The 22,736-nt window shown below is 41.4% G+C and overlaps 1 long non-coding RNA gene across 11 annotated transcripts in view; it reads left to right on the top strand.

Annotated features, from left to right (window-relative positions):
* The window catches only part of LOC104147940 (uncharacterized), a 213,293-nt gene that overhangs the window by 29,426 nt on the left and 161,131 nt on the right, over positions 1-22,736 (top strand). For 8 of the 11 annotated variants that reach the window (XR_011134842.1, XR_011134839.1, XR_011134838.1 and 5 more), the window contains exons 2-3: positions 15,349-15,417; positions 18,129-18,283. This is a non-coding gene — a long non-coding RNA (uncharacterized lncRNA). Of the gene's footprint in view, positions 1-15,348; positions 15,418-15,468; positions 15,546-16,923; positions 18,284-22,736 lie in introns of those variants that run through there. The other 3 variants (XR_011134835.1, XR_011134834.1, XR_011134840.1) reach the window with 3 other exon arrangements.

Here is a 22,736-nt window from a genome sequence, read left to right as displayed (position 1 = left end):
GAGGTAGATCAAACTTCACTAGAATGACTATCTTGTACTGTTTTTTAGAAGTACCTAGAGGGAATTGAAATGGGATTAGCCGCAATGACTTAATGAGACTTTTTTTTTTGTTGTTCTGATGCATTCTGGGGCTTCTCACGCTCTACTGCAGCTGCTGGAGCTTGCAGATTTGCAGGGAGAAGCTCTGATATCACAGTGCTTAGAACACAAAGTGTCATCCAACTCTTGTTGCTTTTGTTATGCTAGCTGTGTTCTAAAGATTACAGCCTGGGTAAGCTGTGCAGGAGTCTTACTGCTGTTGCAATGCAAAATCATTGGTAAGAGGGATTTTGTTCCGGAGGCCAATATACATTAAAAGACATACTGATTTTGTATGCTGAAGAGCTGGAAGTTAGAGATGTTTTGTGCTGTTCCTGGCTGATGCTATGAAAAAGTCTGCGTGTCCAACACATGAACAAACTATTGAATTCCAGGCTCTCATGCTCTACTCTGAGCTCTTTGGAGCATACTTTGGAAAAGCTGCTTAAGCTTTGCATCCTTGCAGTTTTCCCTAAGTAACCGTAATAAAATGAGCTTTCCTCCTATGCATGCAAATGAAAGTAGATATTTGCTGCTGCCCATCTGCAGCTTTCTGCCAGAACTGGGCATCCCTTCCTGAGCGTGACACGCGAGCACCTGCCCTCACTCGTGGATTCTTTGCATGGAATCTAGCTCCTACACAACATCAGCATATGTGCAAGGCATCTCTAGCTTTTCTAGACATGCTGCAGGTCCTTTCTGTCCCCTTGACATTTATTTTCTTTTTGGACATATTCCAGTTTCTGTATCTCCTTAGAAATCGCTGAACAAGATCTTTATCCTTAAAGGTTTTTGTGGTTGGATTTGAATAAATTCTGTCTGTGTATAAGCTGAAGAAACCTATTGTTTCCCTTCTGAATCAGACAGCAGCATATGATTTAACTTCAGCTTTGTGAACTCCTATCTGCGGATTCTCAAAACTCAGTGGAGATTAGAGAGAGGGAAATAAGGACTGTGTTCACTGATGTTGTAGTGATATATATACACAAAAAAGGCATGCACATAACATGGAAATGTCAGGACAGGAATGGTGTTGCCTAGGGAGGTGGTTTAATTCCACTGGTAGCAATTAATAGTTTTATTGTCAGAGCTCTAAACAGTGTCTGGAGCATGGAAGTGCTGATAAAAGGCATCTTGCACTGGTAAAATATTACTTCTGGACTTGTGTACCCATTCCTCTTGGTCTGCCTCTCCTGATAGAAATGTACCTCACTGTGTTTGGTGATGAGAACAGTAATTCCTTTATCTTGGGTTTTGAACATGTGATATAATTAATACAAGTAATGACAATTTCTTCACTGATTGCCAGTTAATGTTTGGCTTTCTAATAGACCAGAGATTGGGAATGGAAAGCAGACTGGATGATACCACATACAGAAATTATTTCTTTGCTGTAAAAGACGTTAATGAAGTGTTTTATCCACAGCAGGATTAAAAATGAACAAAGTTTTATGGAATCTATAAAAAGGCTTTCATCTGTCAGTGGTTCATTCCCTAATTAAGACATGAGGGAAAAAGAGTTCAACGCAAGCATCTCACATGCTCATGGCCTTGAATGTCACTGCTTCACTCATGAGTTAACTGTGTCCTGGGGATGCAGTCACTCTAACAGGATTTTTTCCATCTGAAAAGATGCACTGGTGGCAGTAAGGAGAAAGCACAAACTAACTCAGACTTTACACAATAAACTAGGAAAAAGCAGCCCCAAATGATGATGATCTGGTTTAATCAGCCCACCCTGCTGCTCCTGCCTGCATAGAACATCAATTGCTAAACCCATCTGTGAAATGTGGCATTTGAGTTGCATTGGCTGAGAATGAACAATATATTTAATGGTTGCTTAATCTGTTGTGTGTGTGGTTTTTTTTTTTTTTGTTTATATGGTGTACTGAAATGCCAAGGTGAAATCTGAAATGCCTCATGTATTAGCTCTGTATTAGAAAGAATAAGGATACAATTAATATTTGGAACAATTAGATTAAATATCTATTTCCTGATACATATTAAGGCTCCTCCTGTTTTGCATTAAGCACCTGTAATTGGTACAAATGACATAAGACATGCTTGGAAGCACCTTAAGAGTTTAACTCCAGCTAATTTGACTCATAAAGAGCTGCAGAAGGTTCACACATCCTCGCACTCTGTTGCAGGCTGAGTTGCCTTTGCCTTTTTCCTTGTTTTGCAAAGTCCATTTTCCACTTCAAATCTCAACAGCTTTTTGGATAAAATGGATAAGATTGCCTTCTTACAACTTCATGCCCTGTTCTTCAAGTTTCCTCATTTCCTGCCTGTCCCCCCTTTACAGTTTTCTGATTCTTTTCTATCCTCCTTTCTCAGTCTCTCACTTTTTCCTCAAAACTGTTTCTGATTTCTCCTGGCATATGAAAAGAACCTTACTGCTGAAAAATAATGGTCATCTAATACATACCCTTCTGCCTTAGCAGGGTGAGTTGCATCTATTTCTTTCTGGATGCTTGTATAAACTTTCCTGAAGACCTCAATTGTTGGAAATGCCATAACATCCCTGGGCAGTAAATTGAGTTCCTTTGATCTTAATCTTTTATCCATCCTGAAACTACATGTGTCTGGGGTAAACAGAGAAATGTACAGAGCAGAAGTTCTTAAAACTGGTACTATTAATAGTACATTGTTTATATCAAAGTGCAGAGGAAAAAAAGTGGCATAACTCAACTTCACTTCCCATATTCGCTTCCACACCCCTAGGCAAGAAATGGCTTTTAAGGTGGAGTCAAGAGTTGTCATTTCACAACAAAGTACCATCCTCTGTTACGTATATCCACACAATAGCCTTTAAAATGCTGAAATATTGGCAAGCATTGTCTTCCTGCTGGAATTCAGTTAATTGGCCCACAGATAAATGGCCTTCCCAAAAATAAGGCACAGGCTTTGTCCTAGATAACACTCTTAGAAAACCATTTTTTCTTGCAAAAATGAATTAAAAAAATATATTCACTTTCCACTGTGCATCCCCCTGGCAAATGGAGTGTGATGTTGTTTAAATGTTCTTAGAAAAACTTTCATGAGATAAGATCATTAATGTATAAAAATGGTCTCTTAACAGAGGCAGCTTTTGTTGGAAAACCTTCATTGGTGGTAGACTGGGAGTAATTAAGTGCAATGTAACTTAATGACTCAAAACAACAAACAAGCTTTGGCATAGCTGTTTATGAACACACTGTTCTCTTGTGGAAACCTAATTTGAAATGAGTGGCAAAGCATGCATTGTTTTCAGTGGGGTTGTCCCTTTGCTGTGCAAGACAGACTAGAGCAGCACCTCTGAATTTCAAAGTTGTTTCCGTTCTAATACCGAATTGTTGCTCTCGCCCAAAGATCCAAAACCTACAGTGCTGTGCTCACAGCTATTAGAAAGTGACTTGATGGTTTCGCTTATCCTGCACATGCTCGACTTGAACCGGAACATGCATTTCCCGTTTGTCTCTCCTAGTCTGTAAGTCTGTGTGGAGCAGTGACCTTCAATTTGTTCTGGTTTTGCATACAGTTGAACACAATGTGGTCTTAGCTGTTCATGTGAGTTCCTGGTGCCACTAAAACTAATATATAGTCTCTCTGTGCACCTCTTGTTTCTTTATATGCTGCTGAATGTGAATGGTGGCGTTTCTACATCAATCTGTGTCTAAGTGTGAATGAGAATCAGTTTCTGCAATGATCTATACAGAAACTGAATCTCCGCTGTATGCTTTTTTACTTCAGCTTTATACTACTAGAAGAGCACAGATTTCAGTGGAGTTGGTCCTAAGTAATGCGCAGTAGTGTCCCTGAGGGTGGTCAGTCCTGGGGTGCTTTTAAGCATCTCGGAGACATATGAAGATCAAAAATTAGTTTTCTTGCCTTTTCTAAAGCTGCTTTGTAATTAATTTGTCTGAATCAGTTTGTTTTTCCTGCTGCCAAACACTTCAATGCTTATATGTAAATTATCAACATCTAAGGCCTTCTTTCTTTAGAAAAGAATACAAGGCAATCATCAGATAAAAGTCATTACATATTCAGAGCTATTCTGCTCCACTGATAATAAAACATTCTTAGGGGAAGGTGACCTTTTCACAATAGACTTATTAATGTCAGGACTTCAGAATTGTCTTTTCTCATTACAAGTCTTACCAAAAACATTAAAAAGAGTGAGGTTTATGATCTTAAAGACACGTCAAAGCACAAGCATTAAAGAAATCTTTACAGAATGCTATTTGTATAACCCATTTTTTGAGTTTTATGTGGCAAGTATTCTGAGTCAGCCCTTGTTTAAATGTAACTCTACCTTCATGACTACTTTCTATTTCTGACCTTATTCTAGAATTTTCTTTTGAAGTTTCCTGTACTTATGTTTGTAGCCTTGGAAATGCCCCCATGGCTACCTATGCGGTGTAGTTAAGCTGAGCTCCAGATGGAGCAGACTTACCTGGGCTGCCAGGCTCCTTTAAAGAGTAAGAATTGGGGGACGTGTTTTAGATGAGGATGCACAGAATTACTCTGCCAAGGGAAACAAATGAAAACTGTTTAGTGTTCTCTAAAATTGGACTAAAAGCTGCTAGTATAAGCTGTAAACATAGAACAGGATGTTAACTTGCCTTTGGAAGGGTTAGACAACTGTTGGAGAGGAATTTAATTAGAGGACCCATTACATTAATGAAATGCAGATGGGTGACAGTCTTAAAAGAGACATAACTTGGAGGGCACAAGCTAGTAAGAAAAGCAGGAAGATGGAGAAGATAAAGCTGTAAGTTCAGGCAGCTCTTTGGAAAGCTAGATGCTACCAGGGTGTCTCCGACAGCACGGGGGGCTGGCTGGGAGGCGTCCGACAGCGGAGGGAGGACGGCATGTAGTCCGCAGGAACTGACGGCTCGCTTCCCAAACCTAGGAGTATGAACCTAGGAGCCCAGATGTTATGAAAGGGGCTGGGGCGTTTTCCTAGGCAGCCTTCGGCGGGGCGCGCGGCGTAGCGGGGGCAATCTGCAGCCGTGTTCCTCCTCTGAGGTGGGCCGCAGAGAAGCTTGCGCGCTCTTCGCTTTACCTGATGGTCCCACAGCAATCAAGATGGACAAGCTAACGTCAGTGTAAGTAAGGTGTCGGTTAATACAGGATGGGATTTTCCTGGTGTCCAGAATGGAGGTAATTCTGCTTTCCGTGGACTCAGCTACCACTGACTTAAAAGAAAGCAAAATGCGATCAATGCTGAGAACTCAAAAAATCCACCCACCCCCCACCCCCGGGACCGTCTTGGAAGCAGAACAAACTTCTCAATGTATCTACTACATAATGCTTTCAACTTGCTTATGGCTTTTTCTACTGCTGGTTCTAAACATCACGGGCTAAATATAACAGCTCAGGTCAAGTCTTGAGAGTTTATTTCCTTTAACATAGACCAGACGCGGGGTCTCCAGCAGGCACTCCCCTTCAAAGGGGCGGACGGGTGGTGGCCATCACCGGGCCGGGCGCCCTGTGCGCGGGCGGCGCTGCGGCCGGTTGGGGCTGGCCGGAACCGGTTGGGGCCGGCGCCGGGCGGTTGGCGGCCTGCTCCGCCCGCCCGCCCCGCCCTGCCTGAGGGAGGACATGGCGGCAGCGCGTGGTCAGAGCCCCCGTGCTCGCCATGGCCGGGCCCCTCCGGACTCCTCTTGGTGCAGCCAGGAGAGCCCCGCGGATATAAAAATCAGGTTGTGGCTTTTGCTCGTTTCAGTTCAACGAGTTAGTTCCTGAGAGCTCTGTGAAAACGGGGAAGAGGATTTGAAATGTTTTAACTGAAATGAGTGGCAGGCTTTAGGGAAGGAAGAAAAAGAGAAGGAAAAAGAGAAAACTAGGACTTAATTATCTAAGTTTATCCGTGAAAGCGTTCATCAAAGCAAAAGCGAGGCCGTTTCCCCGGTGGGTTACGCTGAAGTACGCAAGCGCCGGCTCGCAGCCGCGAGGGACGTGGCCGCGGCCCGAAACCCCCCGCTTTTCTCTGATCTCCACAGCGAGGGGCTGCGGCTGCCGGCACTGCAGGAACTGGCCCCGTGTGCTTACCTTCTGGTATCTTCCCAAATCAGTATTTTAAAGAAACCAAAGTCATTCCTCCTACTGGAATCGTGATTCATACAGTGATAACATCAATATTAATGCAGTAATCAAACTTTAATTTCAGTTGGTAAGTAACCTCTCATTCACTGGAGCAAACTGGACCAAAAAAACGGAACAGCCAAAAATGAAGAAGATCTAATGTTAAGAAGAAAACATTAAGGGAGGACAGGGAGAACTTCAACTGAATACCAGTTTTTCCAGAACCTTCATCCTCTTAGCAAAGCTAAAAGCTGCAATTGTCTTCTGTTTTTTACTTCTTATTTTGCTTTTTTTTTTCCTAGTCCTAAGCTCTCTTCGTTGAGACATGAGTCACCTTTTCCCTTTGCTGCATCCTAATCACGGGTAGCACCAGTGTAAAGGACTTATAGTCAAGGTTTATATCAAAGCTGTTTCTTGGTTTTGTGGCTATTTAAATGTCCTGCCACTATGTATTCAGAGAGTAATCATTGTAAAGAAAAATGAGGTAAATATAACCAATGACATCCATTCTGCTGTATCTGTGACTTCTATAAGTCTTTCTGCTTGAAATGTGAGTTGGTAAGAATCTGAATCTTGGAAGGCCAAACAAATCTCTCAGTGCTGGCAGTTTTCCTGTCAGAAATGTTTTAACTACTGCTACACTTCTGTTGTATTTTATAACCTCCTTGTTTTAAACACTTGCAGCTGCTTAGGCTTTCAGACATAAGGTGGAGACTTCTATTTCTGCTAACTCCAGATTTTAGGCCACCTTCTAAGCGGCTGTAAATTGCTGCTCCTCCGGTGCAGTCACATCACCACTCAGGGCAGGCAGATGGAGTCAGGATAGCAATCATTATTTGCACCAGCTGAGAATCTGGCCTTTTCAAGTACTTTGCACTGTGTGAAAATAAAATGCGAAGAGGTCATACAGCCTCAATGGTAACTAACATTGCTGTTGGTGTAGCTCTCAACGGATTTCTGAATTATGCAGCCAGGTGACACATGATTAGATTTTTGCAAATTGTAAAGTTTATTGAATATAAAAAGGTACCTAGACAGATTATAGGTTTGACTTTTCGGTTTTATTTCTCTCCAAAAAGGTCTTAAGCAAATAACAGAGTTTTAACTTTTTAATCCAAGTGTAGCATGCTATGCGGTTGCATACACTGGATCTAATGTAGCACAATGGAGTTCAGTGGAATTTTTGTAATGGTTTTAATGAGAGCAAAACTAAACAAAGGGTTTGCATTTGGCCAGTTTCAGTGATAATGAAATCTGTTTTAATGGAGAGATAATCTAATTTCAAGTCTTCTTGAAAAACCTGAGCTCAAAACTCTGACTTTTCTCACATGTTGGCCTGAGGTAGTGATGTGAGAAAAGGTGAACATGGTTGTATGGTATATTGGTAGAGTAAGTGTTGTATTGCTCACTGCAGGTGGGTGAACTCCATTTATATATGTTTATCCTCGATTACCCCAGATTGTTCTCTATTTAAGAGCAACTACACAGAAAAAAGAAGCAAGGAAGAGGCCTAGGAAGGGAGAGAAATCAAAAATAATAGAGGCAAAATAAAGCAGAGCAAAAAGTGAATAAGCAATAAAGTAGGAAAGGGAGAATGCAACCTACGATACAGGCAGCATCCTATGATGAGGTAGACACTAACCAAGTGCCTGGCACAGGGGAGAGAAGACCAAGTGTATGTTCTACATTTGTCTTCAAGTTCAATCTCTGGGTGTGGTTTTAGGAAGGTACAAAGGGTTCATGAAATCCAAGTACTTGCCTTGTAACTGCTCCAGCTAGGAGCACCTAAGGGGAAACGGCAAAAAGTTAGATAAGCTCTGCCTGTGTCTGTGGGAACTGGCTGGGCAGAGCTGGGGGACACACGCTACATACAGGTAGCACGCTGCTCAGCACATGAGGGAAAGCAGTTTCCCTGGTAAAGCAGGAAGGAGCTAAGGAGCAGCTAGGTCTTTGGGACAGGTTTGTGCCTCTGGCTTAGCACTTTGAGCTGTTTATATATGCAGCAGGCTTTAAAGTTATGGGACCATTCTTCAACCAGGACAGTCACCTTTCCATTGACTGCGGTGGGGTAATGAGGATTTGCAGCCAGCAAAGGGCTGGTCTGCCAGTGCTGTCTGTCTGACAAGATTGTGTTGCTCTTAGAGGGCCTGGCTTTGTGATTTGGCTTTTGGAAGTAAATGGTGCGGTGTGGGGAGTAAAGTACTATTCAATGTTTGTACAAATGCCAAAATTGGGAAGCTCTTCGTGTCTTGAAACAAGTGTAATTCAACCATAGTTTTCCTCACCCTGGATAGCGTAAGCTTCACAGATGAGTCTTAAACATTAAATTATGTTTTACTTTATTTTTTTCTTGCTGCTGCCTGTTCAAAAAGCTAAATCCATGCAATGCCTGGATTAAAGCCTTGTGCATGGAGAGTACTGTGCAGGCTGAAAGCTACAACACCGTAATCAGAAAATGGGCATATGCTGTGCTTTGTCAGACGCTCAGTTTGCTTTTGATTTGATAAGACACTTCTCCATTCCTTCTGTTTATCTTTCACCATTAAATGGTGGGTCTGAGGCAACAAAAATCAGTACTTAGAAATTCCTGTGTTAGCAGGGTGACGGAATTGAATGGACACAAGACAGAGCCCACCCAGGGAAAATTGAAAAGGGCATCCTGTGATGGAGACTAACTCTTTACAGATCATCAACTTGGGTAGCTCCAGTTGGGTCAGTCTTGAATGGCTAAGTTATTTCTGAAAAGGTATCCTGCTAAACACAGTTCTGGCCCCACAGCTTCTGGATTGCACCTAGTCTTATGGTGGGTCTGACATGCCGTTTGCTTGGTTCAGGCATTAGTAAAGCATGAAGGCAGGCCAATAAGATGCTGCTGGCTTATGTGGCTTGGGGCCTTGAATTTCTTTTTGAGCTTTGGTACCAAACTTCCCCATTTTTCTTCTTTGCTCAGCTATTTCTCACTGACTTGCCACACAATGCCTAAGTGTAATAGATATGTGTCATAATAACATAGGCAGTAATACCTCCATATACCATTAGTAGTGGAAGGATGCCAATGTTACTGAGATGAATTAGCACACAAATTATCTCTATAATTTCAGGTTACTTTAACTCAAGCAAGACTGTCTGTCTACCTTTCAGAATATAGTTTTATTTCCCATGATAACAGGTGTATTCCAACCCTATGAAATGTTTTACACAGACAGACTGGTATGTTCGACTGACAATGATAAGGGAGGTAAGCAGCATATCTGTAATACCACACATCCTGAGGTGCTGTATATCCACTGTTTCAGTAGCATCTGCAAAGTGTGATTTAACATTTCTCAAGTTAGCTCTGTGATTGAATGGCACCATGTACTGTGTTCACCAGGCCCCCCAGGTCTTTAGCTTTCTCCAGTGGTCAGGCAGGAGACAGAAGTGCATCATTTGGTCTGTACTCTGGATGACTACATGCTGTTTTATGATGCAGATAAGCTCTCGATTTGATTTAGCTGTCCCTAGTGGGTAAGAGTCTATCATGACACAGAAGCTGGAAAATGTGTCTGCCGGGCTGCTGGTGGTGATGGAGACTGAGAAATGGATGTTGATATACAGCATGTCCCAGTTGTACCAGTGCTGTCAGCAACTGGGGAAAAAATAAAGCAGCCTAAGGACTGCTCTGGCTTAAGCTGGTGACTTGTCAGGTACAACAGGAGTCGAGGATGACCGAAACAGACATTTCTACTAAAGGCGTCACAGCGCGCACACGTGCCTTTCTCTGACTCAAGAGACCGGTTCATTGTCCGAGGACAGGAATAGCTGCTGCTATAATGGCTTACATAGCCTCATGCCTTCTTGGGGAGGTGGGATTTTCATGCAATAATTCAGTGCTTATTCAAGGCAAGTTAAGTGTGTGGCTACATTAGTTTCCCGAAGAATGCCTAATCTATTCTCCTCTATAGCTGTGTTTTGTTAGAGCTGGATGAAAGAAACAGGCCGCTATTTGGAAAGGGCTAAATTCAACTCTGACATAAAGAATTAAAAAAAAAAAAAACACTAAATTTCTTAGTATTTTTTTTCTGCACGTTTTTGAGGAAGATTGATTCAGTGTTGTGAGTTTTTTCTTTTTTTTTTTCCCTAGCAAAACCATTTTATCAGAACGATCCCGAAGAGTTACAATTCCATTGTTTGAAGTTTATCTAATGGGTTTCGATGTGGCCACTTTAGAAAGATGTGTATTAATGTGTAGTGAGCTGGGATTACCGAGAGCCAATGATTTATTGGCTTAGCTTTTTATACAATAAAGTAACTGTATTTAAAGGAAGTCCAGGAAAGATACTTCCATTGTACTTTGGGTGTAGCTGCTATTTTATTTTTGTTGTTGATGATTTTTTTTGTTTTTTCAAGCATTATCTTGAGATGCCCAAAGTAGTCTGTTTATCTAGGAAATAAGATTCTGCTTTGGTAGAGAATGCAAATAAAGGTTGGGAAAGGATATTGGAGCCAGGTGGTACAGAAGAAAAAAGAAAAGAGGTCATTCATTATAATTTTTTTCTCTTCTTGGCTGCCAGCAAAGCAGAGGAAGGAACATATCCTCTGGGATTTCCCAGCTGGCATGAACATCCTTATAGATTGACTTCCAAACAAACTTCCAGCAAATGAAAGAAAAATACCAAATTCACTGGATAACTGCAGCTTCATGGATTGTATCAGCATATCAACCGTCTGTTGTTTTAATCTGAATCATTATGTGATTGTATGAAGCAGGAAAAAAAAATCACTATCTTTTTGGAAAGTAGGAGCATACCCAGATTGCTTTAGTTCTCGTTTTTTATGGCTCATCTGTGTTTCTGTACCTTTTCTGCTTCTCCTCTGCTGTGCTTTCTTCCTAAAATCAGTTCTGCCTTTTGGCATGATGTGGTCCCTATGTAGAGCACACACATGCGACTAACAAGTCTGCGAAGTCTTTGTCGTGGTCAGCAGGATGTTTTTTCATTTTACATATGTCAGCTATCTCATCTTCCACTAACTATAACTTCCTTCTCGTCTCTTTAATTAGCCTACCTAATGTGCTGGCCGCAAACAGCGAGCCAGTCTGCTCTTTCTTCTTTTTACATATCAATACATCATCCACTGTGGCTGCTAATTTATGCCGACCCAGCTGTCATGTTTCCTTGTCTTTATATTCACTAGTGTTGTTCACTAGCTGTATATTCACTACCTGAGGCCTGGTACTGAGAAGTGAGCATTCTGGTAACAGGGTTGTGTTCACATGCTCACCATTACATGCACATGTTCAGTTAGATCTAGACCCAAAACAAGTACAGTTCTGGATCAGAAGTTGCCTAAGGGCAAGAATTGTCTTAGTGGCGTTTACTCGTACAAAAGATAGTTCAGGCAGTTCTCTGGCACTCTTCTGAGTCTTCTGCTGCTCCTGCAGAATTGCTATTAAATGATCATCGTTTAGCCATTTCATGGGAACTTTGACCCAACTGGGATGCAGAGATCATCAGGCTCTCTATAATTTTCACTCGGATTTATTGCTGCTACCAACAAATGAAATCATGTCAAATGCTTTTCTGTCTCTTGTGCAGTCACGTAGCTGATGAGCTTTATGGGCATCTATCAATTTAAGCAGGATTGTTTTGTGCTAATCATGGACAGATCTCACAAGATTTTTTTTGTCTATTTCTTTTAGCCTATTCATTCTTTGTGAATACCACGTGAACGTTAGTGAGGGTGCTCAGTGAAGTCAGTCTGCTAAACCAGAAATGAGGTCCTATAGAATGTGCAAATCTACTATACAGTGTGAAAACAGAGGCTTTGCCTTATTGCCACAGACTGTTTTCAGGCTTTCACAGTATGTTCTCCCTGTGATTAATCCATGTGGACTGTGCTTAATTACTTCGTAACTTCCTAAGTGTTCCCCTGTTCTGGCTCTGATTTAGTGTCTTTGTGGCTCTGTCACAAGTGAAGCTTGAAGGTTCTGTGTCTTATTTGGTTTTTTCCTTAAATATACAACATGTTTTATGAATTCAAATGCGAGGTTGGGAGTAGTCACTCCAAGCCACTCCTGAGGTCATCAGTTACTGTTGTATCTAACCTCAGTTGAATGCCGGTAATCACTTAAAAAAAACCCCTAATCCTATATATAAGGTCTGATTCCCCCCCCCCCCCCCCAAAAAAAAAGGAAAAAAGCTTGTAGAATTTATTTGATTTTTTTCCCCACTTTTTAAAATTGTTTTTAAATTCTGATGGGGAATCTTAAATGATGGGGGGGGGGGGGGGGAGACAACAAATCCACTTACTCTGGGAAGTACCTTGTTTGTTTCCCTTCATTTGAACAGTTTTCTTTTTAGGCATAGCCCAGGAGCACTGAAGTTGATGAAAATGTTGTGGTTTACTTCAACTACAGCATAAGTTCATGCCCTTAAGGTAAATTTGGGTTACGCAGGGAATGTAGAACAGTGCTACTGTACTGTGCACATCCTGCTTTATAGCTGGGAGAGAAACTATCTCACTGGATGTAGAAGGTTATTGGAGGGACTGTATGGAAAGTGTAGTTGTTTGAGCAGATGGACAGACTCTTCTTCCCCTCAGAAGAGAAGTAACTCTGCTAAAATCAGTGGTGATTCTTAGGTGGTTAAGTGTGGAGCTGAAGCAGATGCCAGCTGGAAACCTGTCCTCTCGCCACCAGGAAACCTGTCCTCTCACCACCAGAGTGCTGAATGTATCACATTTTCAAGTGCAAAAGAGTATCTTGTGTTATCTGAAATGAAAAGCTCACCCTCATGCTGGGTGAGAAGTTTAACTCACAGAGCTTTATGTGATTTTTGTTAATCCTCTGATCACTGTATTTGTCTTGCAATGATGAATAATGATAAAGTGAGCTGAAGCGTTTGTTCTGCAATGAGCCCAGGTTAAGCTGAGGTGAATTTGTTTAAGCCGGGGGGCATTGCTTTGAGAAACAAAGTTTCATGTCATGCTCTGATAAAGGGGGGGGGGGGGGAAAAATCCCCAGTACATTTTATAATTCTTCAGATTCTCGGGCCTCGACTCTCTTACTAATTGGGGCTGTGCTGCAGTTTTCTCTTAGCAAATCACACTCCTAAAATGACTTATCTAAATATCACATTACACCCTGGGAGTGCTGTGGCAGGCCAAGGAGTTATAACTACCCCACAGCAACTCCTGGCTTTGTCCCCTCCTGACTGCTGCTTGGGGAGGAGACGGTTGTTCTTGGGCACATTCTCGTCGCACTAATTCTTGGTGCTGTATCACGAACCAGCAGCCACTGCTGGTAGCAATAATTCAGGGTAGTCTTGAAGCTTTTCTAATGAATGCCAGAGGACTATAAAAGCTAGCAGTGGTCTGGTGGTTGATATCCTCATTTAGGTTTGCTACTGTGGATGAAACCAGCCATCCACTTGCCCCAGCATCCTGGAAGGTAAAGGAAATCATAGTCAGCAGCAAGGTATACCCTGGGAGAGGGAGTATTTCTCATTAGCTGCCTGTAGCTAGATGTCAGTATATGTCTCAAAGCTTGGAGGTGTATTAATTGCTAGAAGTCCTGGGTCTTATTTGTATTTCCAGCAATATAAAGGTCTGTTTTGAAGATTCTTGTTACATCCCATGTAGTGCAAATGGCCTTTGCATATTTGAGGAGTCACCTGCCATCTTAAAGCCTTGTATTACTAACTCTGTATGAATCTCTCAGAAATATCAAGATCGTGGTTCTTTAGGCGTGATTTGTAAGTGACCAAGGCACTCACAATAAATCAACTCACGAATCTCTGTGACACGGAGGCAGAGTTCTTAAACTACTGTTAGAAAAAATGGTCATGTACGCTTCTAGCGCAGCTCTCCTAGCCTTCCTGAGAACCAGGCCTGCAGGCACAGAGCAGTCTGAGGTGGATCTAGGGCTTGGCAAAACTCCTTCTGCTCCTTTTGTCAGTCAAATATTAGGGACTGGCGGCACACTTGACTTGCAGACTTTTGCACTGGACTTTCAAAAATGTGAGTGCATTGAAGACCGCATAACCAGTTGCACAAGTGTTTATCCTAGCAGCGTGGCTGGTGATGCTGCTTTCTATGCCTTTGAGTTTCATCACTGGCATTTCTGATGTCTAATCAGGGAGGCATGTTGATCAAAACTACTCTTAGGTTTGAGACGTTTGTAACATCCCTTGTTCACTGTGTTTCTTAAGTGCCCGGTAAGATATGAGCTTACATCCTCCATCTGCAGAGTCACTCGGCATCTCCCTGCTGCCAGATGTGCAATGTGCTGGAGCTTAAAACTATGAAGAGCTCCACCTGTCAGTCAAACCTAGCTACCATTGGCCAATAGCACATGTGTGTGTCCAGAGCATTCCCTCATAAGCTTTGTCTCCTCCGGAAAGTAAACTAAAACAAAATTTTGTAATGCAAGAGGGAGCTGGCAGCTAAATGTTGCTCCCTTTTGTTTGCCAGGGCAGCTTTATCTTGAAATAAAGCGCTGGTGAATAGAAATGATGAAACAGTGCCTAATAAATAATGAGTATATTGTTTACCTTTTGCTTTCTGCTGATAAGTGTAAGTAATGGCAAATTTAGAAGGTTCTGTTTGCAGATAACAGCACCGATATGTTCTAGTCAACTTTGCTTCTTTGTTCAAGATACTACACTAGTTGAATCACAGGCTGCTGAACCATTCTGGGCATGCAAGGCATGCAGAAACAGTGCCCTCAGCAAAGTCATCTCCACACTCTGAGTTGAGGTAATTTGTAGCTGAGAAAAACCTGACAGTTTAGACTCTACTGCTTCAGGAAATAAGCGTGGTTGGATGCTAGTGTATTTTTGGCTCTGGTATCTGGATTTCTGTGGAGTTATGTCACTTTGCAGAGCGAAGTCCAGAATATGGCTGATTTACCTTTAGAGTAGTGTGTAACTTCTGCAGTGTCAAGCAGAGAAGCTACGTTGTGCTTCGTATTGTTGAGCTCTTCCTAATTTACTGACAAAAGTCTTGCTAGATAAACCATTAGGCTGAGGTTTCCAAAGGACTTTGGAGTTAAATATCCCACTCCCATTGTTCTGTTTTTCCAAAGGTACAAAGAGAAATTAATCACAAATGTACAGTACTTGTTTGGCAGCGGTAATCTCCTGGATTGCAGAGGGGGAGGGAGGTCTCAGTTATTCCAGTTCTCTATCATTACTGATTTTTTTTTTTTTTTCCTACTTTTAGAATCGCCTGGCTACCCTGGTGTGACAAAGTTAGAAATCTTGCTGTACTCTGGGCACCGCTCCTTAGGAGGTACACAAACAAATAGCAAAGAAAATCACGTGGCCATGTCCATGCCATGTTGAGAGGTGGCATGCCAGGTGATGGAGAGTGGAACTTAGCTCTGAGAGAGCTCGTGGAGGAGGAGATCTTGGAGTCAGGTATTAAGTGAAGGACTGGGCTGGAGAGGAGAAAATGCTACAGCAACTGAAATCTTTGAACGTGGTGCTTCATGGAGCTAAATGAGCTGTTGCCTTTAGAAAAAGTGCTTGGGGTGGGGAGGGGGGGCAGTACAGTTACACCTTGACAGTGTGTAAGGCAAGTCTCAGTTAATCCTTTCTTCCAGCCATTACCAGGCTACAAAGGACAGGAGTTCTTTTCTCCCCAGCAGTAGGAAAGCTGTTCAAAATCAGACCTTCATTGTTTGTGGGAGATGGGGAGGCCTGTCCAAACACTACACTACAAGCATTACTAACCTTTACAAGAAAATAGCCTTTTTTTTTTCCTCCTCTTTTGCTGCTTCTGCTTCTTCTGGCTTTCCTCAAAGCTTTGTCTTAAGAGATTTCTTAACAACAGTTCTCTGAAAGGCTTTTCCGTTTCACTGATGGAAGGTACAAGCAGTCCACCGTACAGTCTTTGTTAATTGGATTTACCTTTACCTTAGGGAATATAGCATACCTCAGTATGGCATCTGCACTGAAAACAGATCCGTCTAGTTGTCTACCACTGTCTGATATATCAACTCGGGAAATAATCTGATTGTAACTGTATAGGTGTAGTTAGTTCTTGTGTTCCCCCACATTCTAGCATGTTTTGTAGATGTGTCTGAGTGGTTTTGATCCCACAGCAGCCCAGAATTGAAATACCACAAACATGGTCTAGTACTGCGACAGGTGCACTTTCATCTCTCAAAAAACCACAAACTCAGTTAGGCAACTTGTGTGAGACTTTTGGCTGACAGAAGACACTGTATGCTGACATAAAAGTTGCCACTGAGATCTCCTCTCACTGGTAGGCTCAAAGACATGGTGGAATTTGCTCCTTCAGGATGCATGCAAGGCCACTGCATGGCAAAAGCTGTGTTTCAGCATCTTAGACTGTTTGGCTCAGCCAGGTTGGCTACTGTGTACTGGTGTTTCCTCTTGACCCCTGCTGCCTGGAATGTACCTTTTCTTGCCCTTCCCTTCTCAAAAATCAGACTTCTTCCCCTGCACTTGTTGCTCTCAGTAACAAGAGGTCTTGAAAGATGTTAGAGCTCTGAGATATTCTGGGAGGCTTTCACCCTCGTGAACATGAAGTTCGTGTGGAAGTGTTATGAGAGTTGCATGAGTGGTTTGAACATGTCTGCTTAGCTTTGTGGTACAAACTAAAGCCACCTGAGCAGTAGGAGGGAGCTAATTCAAAAGGCAGAAATTGCAATTAAGCATACAGATTTGCTGACTTCCAATGGGACTCAGATACTCCAGTGCCTCGTACGCTTTCAGAAAAATTGATCTTTAATAAAGCAATAATGTTATCTCAACAGAGAGTAAGCTAGGGCTTTGTAATCATATGGAGCTTTGACATTGTCTTCTGAATAGGCTAAGGCTCAGTTGAGGGCAGATTATCCACAGTAAATTACTTTGATCACTGTCTCTATTTTTTGGTCTTAATCCTAACTTGATACCTTAGGCTAGACAGACAAAACTGTCCTATTGTAAATAATTGTCTTTTTTTTTTTTTCCACCCTTGAAAGGAGTTTTAGTCTTTGCTGATGTGATTTCTAGGAGGTAGGCTTCTGTTCTTTCTTTCTTCCAAACCACGGTATTTTTCACAGTTCCAATTTTTCTTCAGCTACTTATTGTTCCCTTGAAGGAAAGGAAGAATCAGGCCTAAATGATCTGCTTGTTTTTTTTTTTTTTTAATGTTTGATGAGGCAGATGTGCTGGGACAGAACCGAGCATTCCGATCTGTTACCTTTTACGCAACTGAGATAGATTAATTACAGGGCTTTCCCTTGACATCCAGATTCTTGCCTGAAAATGTTCCCATAAAAGATGAATGACAATGAGATTCTCATTATAGCTTGATAAATTATCCTTTTCACTTAGAATTACAGCAGTCTACTTCATGGTCAGCAAGCTTGTTTAGGCCTAGCCCTTTCTTTCTCTCTTTGAGTTCAGATCAAGCGTTTGTTGACAAGTTACTTCTGTTGTTGCAATCCATAATTTTGCGTTGCCCCGTTAGAATTTTCCATTTTTCTGAAAAAATGGGACACTGCTTTCAGCCAGGAAGAATGTTATTCAGCAACAGCATCTTCCCCATTTTCTTCAGTATGGCACACTGCAAAAGTAAGATTGACTTGGGTGGAAACAAAAGTCACACTTTGTATAAAACAAAGAAAAAAAGACCAAAATTCTACCCAGCTCACATCACATCAAATATATAGCCAAAAATCAGAAAGAGTCAAAATTTGTGACTTGACAGTTTTCATGAATGAAAGGAAGTTATCTAAAGATAGTATTCAGTTCTCATAAAAATAATTAAAAATTTTTAATCCTTACACAAAATTCCAAATTCCAAAAGTGAGTTTTCGTCCTAATTTGCAGGGGAAACACTGTTAGAAATAATTTCCATGTTCTGTTCGACTGTTTTACTAGGTGGAAATACTAGTTTTGGCCAGTTCTATTAGTCTCCCTTGATGAGAAAGTCAGCGTGGTGTAATAAAGTGAAGATCATGATCCTGGGTTTTCATTGCCTTTCAGGTACTGGGATTGTTCATGTCAGTCTGAGCGTCTCTGCATGTGAGGTAAGCCTAGGAACTTTCTTCTGCTACGCAGGCTGTCCGGAGGAGTCAGTGTTACAGCTTAGTATTTGTGGCATTACCTCTGCAATCTTGGATATAATCCTCTGAATTAAGGTAAGCCAAGCTGTCCGTCTGCCAAGACTGAGCGTCTCAGTAGACAAAAGAGGCAAGACACGGTGGGAGGGGAGATGGCACAAAAGTCCTTCAGGTCAGTGGCAGGCCAAAAGGCAGAGCTTTGAGATATCCGATGATGCATTCATTTTACTGGCTTGTGCTCTCTGCTAGTGTCAGTCTCTGTGCCGTGTCTGTTAACTCCACCTCTGATGGAACTGGGGGTTTAGAAAGCTGGAAGACTGATGAGGTTTTAAGTATTACCAACATAAAGACAGACATTCTGAAGTCCTGCTCATTTTTAATGCAGGATCTCTCTCTTGCCGTCTCAATTTATGCTTGGGAGACACCCTTCACAGGTTTCAGGAACTGAAGTCTGTGTTATCCTTCATTCCTTTGTTCCTGCAGAAAGAATTGTGTTTTTACTCTAGTGCTTTTTATTATTGTTATTTTTGTAGCAAAAGCTTAAGATATATTTAATTTAGCAGGAGTGGATGTTGTAATACAAAAGCTAGAAGGGAATAAAGACAATTATCCTTCGGTAAAGCAAAGTGCAGTAACAACTGTTGCTAGCATTCCTTCAGGTTTTCCTAATGGAGAAGAGGGGAGGAGTTTTCTAATTGGGTGGTCCTCACGTTAAGAGGAAGCACAAATCCTATCTATCCCTTTAAGGCTTTCAGAGCTGTAATTTAGTTGCAATACATGACGCATCATGAAGCTTTCCTCCTCAAATGAGTATAGAGTAAAGCAGTAGGATTTCATGGGCAGGAAGGTTGTGTATGCGCTTTGTATGTGTAACAGGTGTGCTGAGATAGTATTACTTAGCTGTCTAGTCTGCTCCTGGAGAGGGTTTATGACTGCAGATTCCTTAGTGTAATTGTTTGCTTCTCTAAAATAACCGAGCACATAGGTCTGTAGTGTGAAAACGAATAGGCCTAAAATTGTGCTCTGGGCAATTCAGTAAGTGCTGATGGATTTTTCACAAGACACATTTGAAACTTAGACAAATTAAATTAACTTCTTAAGTCTGCACAACTGGACTACAGATTTCCCATGGATTTCCAGTGTAATCGCATCTGCCTATAATCACAGAATCGTTTAGGTTGGAAGGGACCTCTGGAGATCATCTAGTCCAACCTCCCTGCTCAAGCAGGGTCACCTAGAGCATATTGCCCAGGATCACATCCAGGCGGGTTTTGAATATCTCCAGGGAAGGAGACTCCACAACCTCTCTGGGCAACCTGTTCCAATGCTCAGTCACCCTCACAGTGAAGAAGTTTTTCCTCAGCTTCAGATGGAACTTCCTGTGGTTCAGTTTGTGCCCATTGCCTCTTGTCCTGTTGCTGGGCACCACGGAGAAGAGGCTGGCCTCATCCTCTCGACACTCCCCCTGCAGATACTTGTACACATTTATGAGATCGCCTCTCAATCTTCTCTTCTCCAGGCTGAACAGGCCCAGCTCTTGCAGTCTTTCTTCCTAGGAGAGGTGCTCCAGCCCTCTAATCATCTTGGTAGCCCTCCGCTGGACTCTCTCCAGGAGAGAGATAACTAGAAATACTGCAAGAATTACAAGAGTGTGACAAATTACAGAAGCGCTGAGAAGACAGATCAAAAATACCCCCATTTCTAAAAGCCCTCAAAGATAGAAGTGCCTTAAGTGCCTTTTTTTTCCCCCCAAACTCGGGATTGTCTCACGTACTAGCTTCAGCTAAGATTTGGGTTGAACTTTGTTTTAAGAATTTTTTACTCTTAGATGATCTGGATGTCTAATTTCCATTAATGTTGTATGCTTTTGAAATTCTCAGACTAATGCTGAGGGTTCTGTTGGTCTGATGCTGACATCAGGTTGTTTCAAAGCTTATTGAGGGGAAAAGATATGACTAAAACAAAGCATATCATACCATTCATGCAATAATTTAGATGTCTGCGTAGATAGAATCTGTATGTTCAGTAATTAAGCACTGAAGATGGTATCAAAAAGACGCATCATGTGTGTGCAGAGCACCTCACACAATACAAACATTACCACAGTGCGAATAATTGCCAGTCCCTGAGAGCCAAAGCCATGGTTTCAAAGGTTGTTCCCCCCCCCCCCCCGCCTCGGGGGGGGGCATTAGTACTACCTTCTGAAGCATGCAACTCTGGTTACTGTCTAAATCAAAATACTTGTATCAACAGATTGTTTGAACTCCTCCGGTTGATCAAGGCAATTTCTGTAATCATTAGGAAGGAATCACTATAATTGCACAGGGAATCAAGGAACCAATATGATAGCGTAAGGAAAAAGCAAAGGAAGGAATTGGTTATTTTAATACTTTCTTTGCAGTACTCTCTAAGTTAATTATCAGGAAATGAACTTGGAAATATCCATCAGTTTCTTTCATACAAACTTGGCATATGCACAAGATAACATTGTTGAAGCATAATAAATAGTTTAGTTAAATTTGGAATGTAAATGGGACATGAGGGGAATGTGCAGAGGTTTTCACTAGGAGTTAGAAAAATGCCTTTATTCATTTCCAGTTTATAACAGAATGGAACAACTGAAAATAGTCCCCACATTCCACCCTTCTCCCCACAGAAGTGACAAATGTTGAACAAGGCTGTGACTAAAGAACAAATTGTTTTCAAGGGCACAAATTCCATTTTGATATCCAATCTGCTATGATTTTTCTGGGTAATTTGAAAAGTTATTGTCTACATAAAAACAAAGTCAAAATAACCATCCCTGCCAGGCGCTATTTTACAAAGAAAGAACATTTTGTTTCTTGCTCATAGATCTTGGCAGTTTATCATGTTCGTTTGCTTGTATCTTTTAAGTGTCAACATCTTGATCAATTTTTATTGCACCTGCCTATGGTCAAAATATTACTAATGGTAGCTCTGATTGGTGTTTATGGGCAGGAATAAGTCATTTATAATGGCCATAAGTGAAAAATGTCAAAATATTGGTTAGAAAAATAATAGCCATGGTGTCAAGTTGTCATTATTTATGTAGCAATATTTACCTGTATATCTTTTCTATGTATCCTAATGCTTCACAGGCCACACTTACCTTGCTATCTGTTCATGGTTTTTAAGAGGTTTGCCTGGTTTCAGGAGTATTATCAGAACAAGATGCCAAAAGCAAAGTGATTGTGTTGGTCACCCAATGACTTTTACGTTAGCACAAAATGCTCATTAAAACATCAGTCACTTACCTCACTCCGGGGCAGCTGCAGAAAAAAAGATCAATATGTTATTCAAAACTTTACCAATAAATGCATGCACAATATAATGTTTTCCAGAGGTCCTAATTGCCATCTCCCAAAATCTAACAGCAGAGGAAGTCTGTGCAGAAAACAAGTTCAGGGTTCATAGTAGCTTTCTGGGCAGGAAATGTTAAAGCGTCATTGCAGAACAAACAGAAAAATGCTTCCTGGGAAAAGGATCTGAAATAGCTCTGATCTGATCATTTGTGTTGGAGTATCTGAGAAAACAGTTCTCCTCCAGTAGAAGGACTATGCTTACCGTTGCAGACAGAAATATGGTAATATACCTTATTTGGAAGGTCAAATAGTTTTTTTTTTTTTTTTTTTACTGTTCCCTGAACAAGGGAATGAAATAGGGTTGATTTCAGTGTCCTCCATTTCCATCCATAATGTAATTTCATAGGGTATCTTTCTAGGATCTGTTTGTCCAATTTGCTGCTTCAAAAAAGCTTTCTATATGTACTCCTGGAAGTAGCTGAAATGTAAGCCTTTACTGGAAAAGGAACTAATATCTCACTGCAGGTAAAATAACAAGGCCTGTATGACTGGCAGTTTGAAGGCTTTGGATCTATGGATTAGGCATCAAATTATACTGAGTTAAAAAGCAAACAAACCTGATGGAATATCCTAGTACATTAACACAGACATAAGTATCGTGGAGAATGTTTAAACAGGTCACATTGTGTGGCCACGAGCATTGCGATAACTTCCTTTGATAAATAATAAAATTCCTTTGGCAGTCTTTGTAAAAATTCAAGGCAATTTTACAGAGGATCATCATCGGAAAACATCAGAAAATAATTTTATGTAACATGTTTGGAGGATGTGTGTATAGAGGTGTCAGAAATACAGAAACTGAAGAGGAAAGTTACAAGTTTTCAGTAAGTCTAGGGTCCACCTGTGCTTTTGGGGAAGAAAAGGTACAATTTCCTTACTGTCTTTGTCTCCAAAGAACCTCATAAAAGTTGGTAGAACTGGACTTCTGATCATTTACAGCAGTTACGATTTTAATGAAGATTCCTACGTTTTACAGCTGGGACTAGTTTCAGTTAGGTGATAAACTCTCTTCCAGTTTTGAATTTGAGATCTTTAAAAAAAAAAAAAAAAAAAAAAAAAAGGGGGGGGGGTGTTTGGGGCCTTAGCAGGAAATAACTGGAGGAACCCTCAACTTGTGCTGCTTCAGACTCGTTTCATGTACATGCACA

This window comes from Struthio camelus, chromosome 16, assembly GCF_040807025.1.
Source record: "Struthio camelus isolate bStrCam1 chromosome 16, bStrCam1.hap1, whole genome shotgun sequence".
Classification (NCBI taxonomy): domain Eukaryota; kingdom Metazoa; phylum Chordata; class Aves; order Struthioniformes; family Struthionidae; genus Struthio; species Struthio camelus.
The sequence above is the reverse complement of the archived record's forward strand: the minus strand, read 5'-3'. Positions and strand labels throughout refer to the sequence as shown.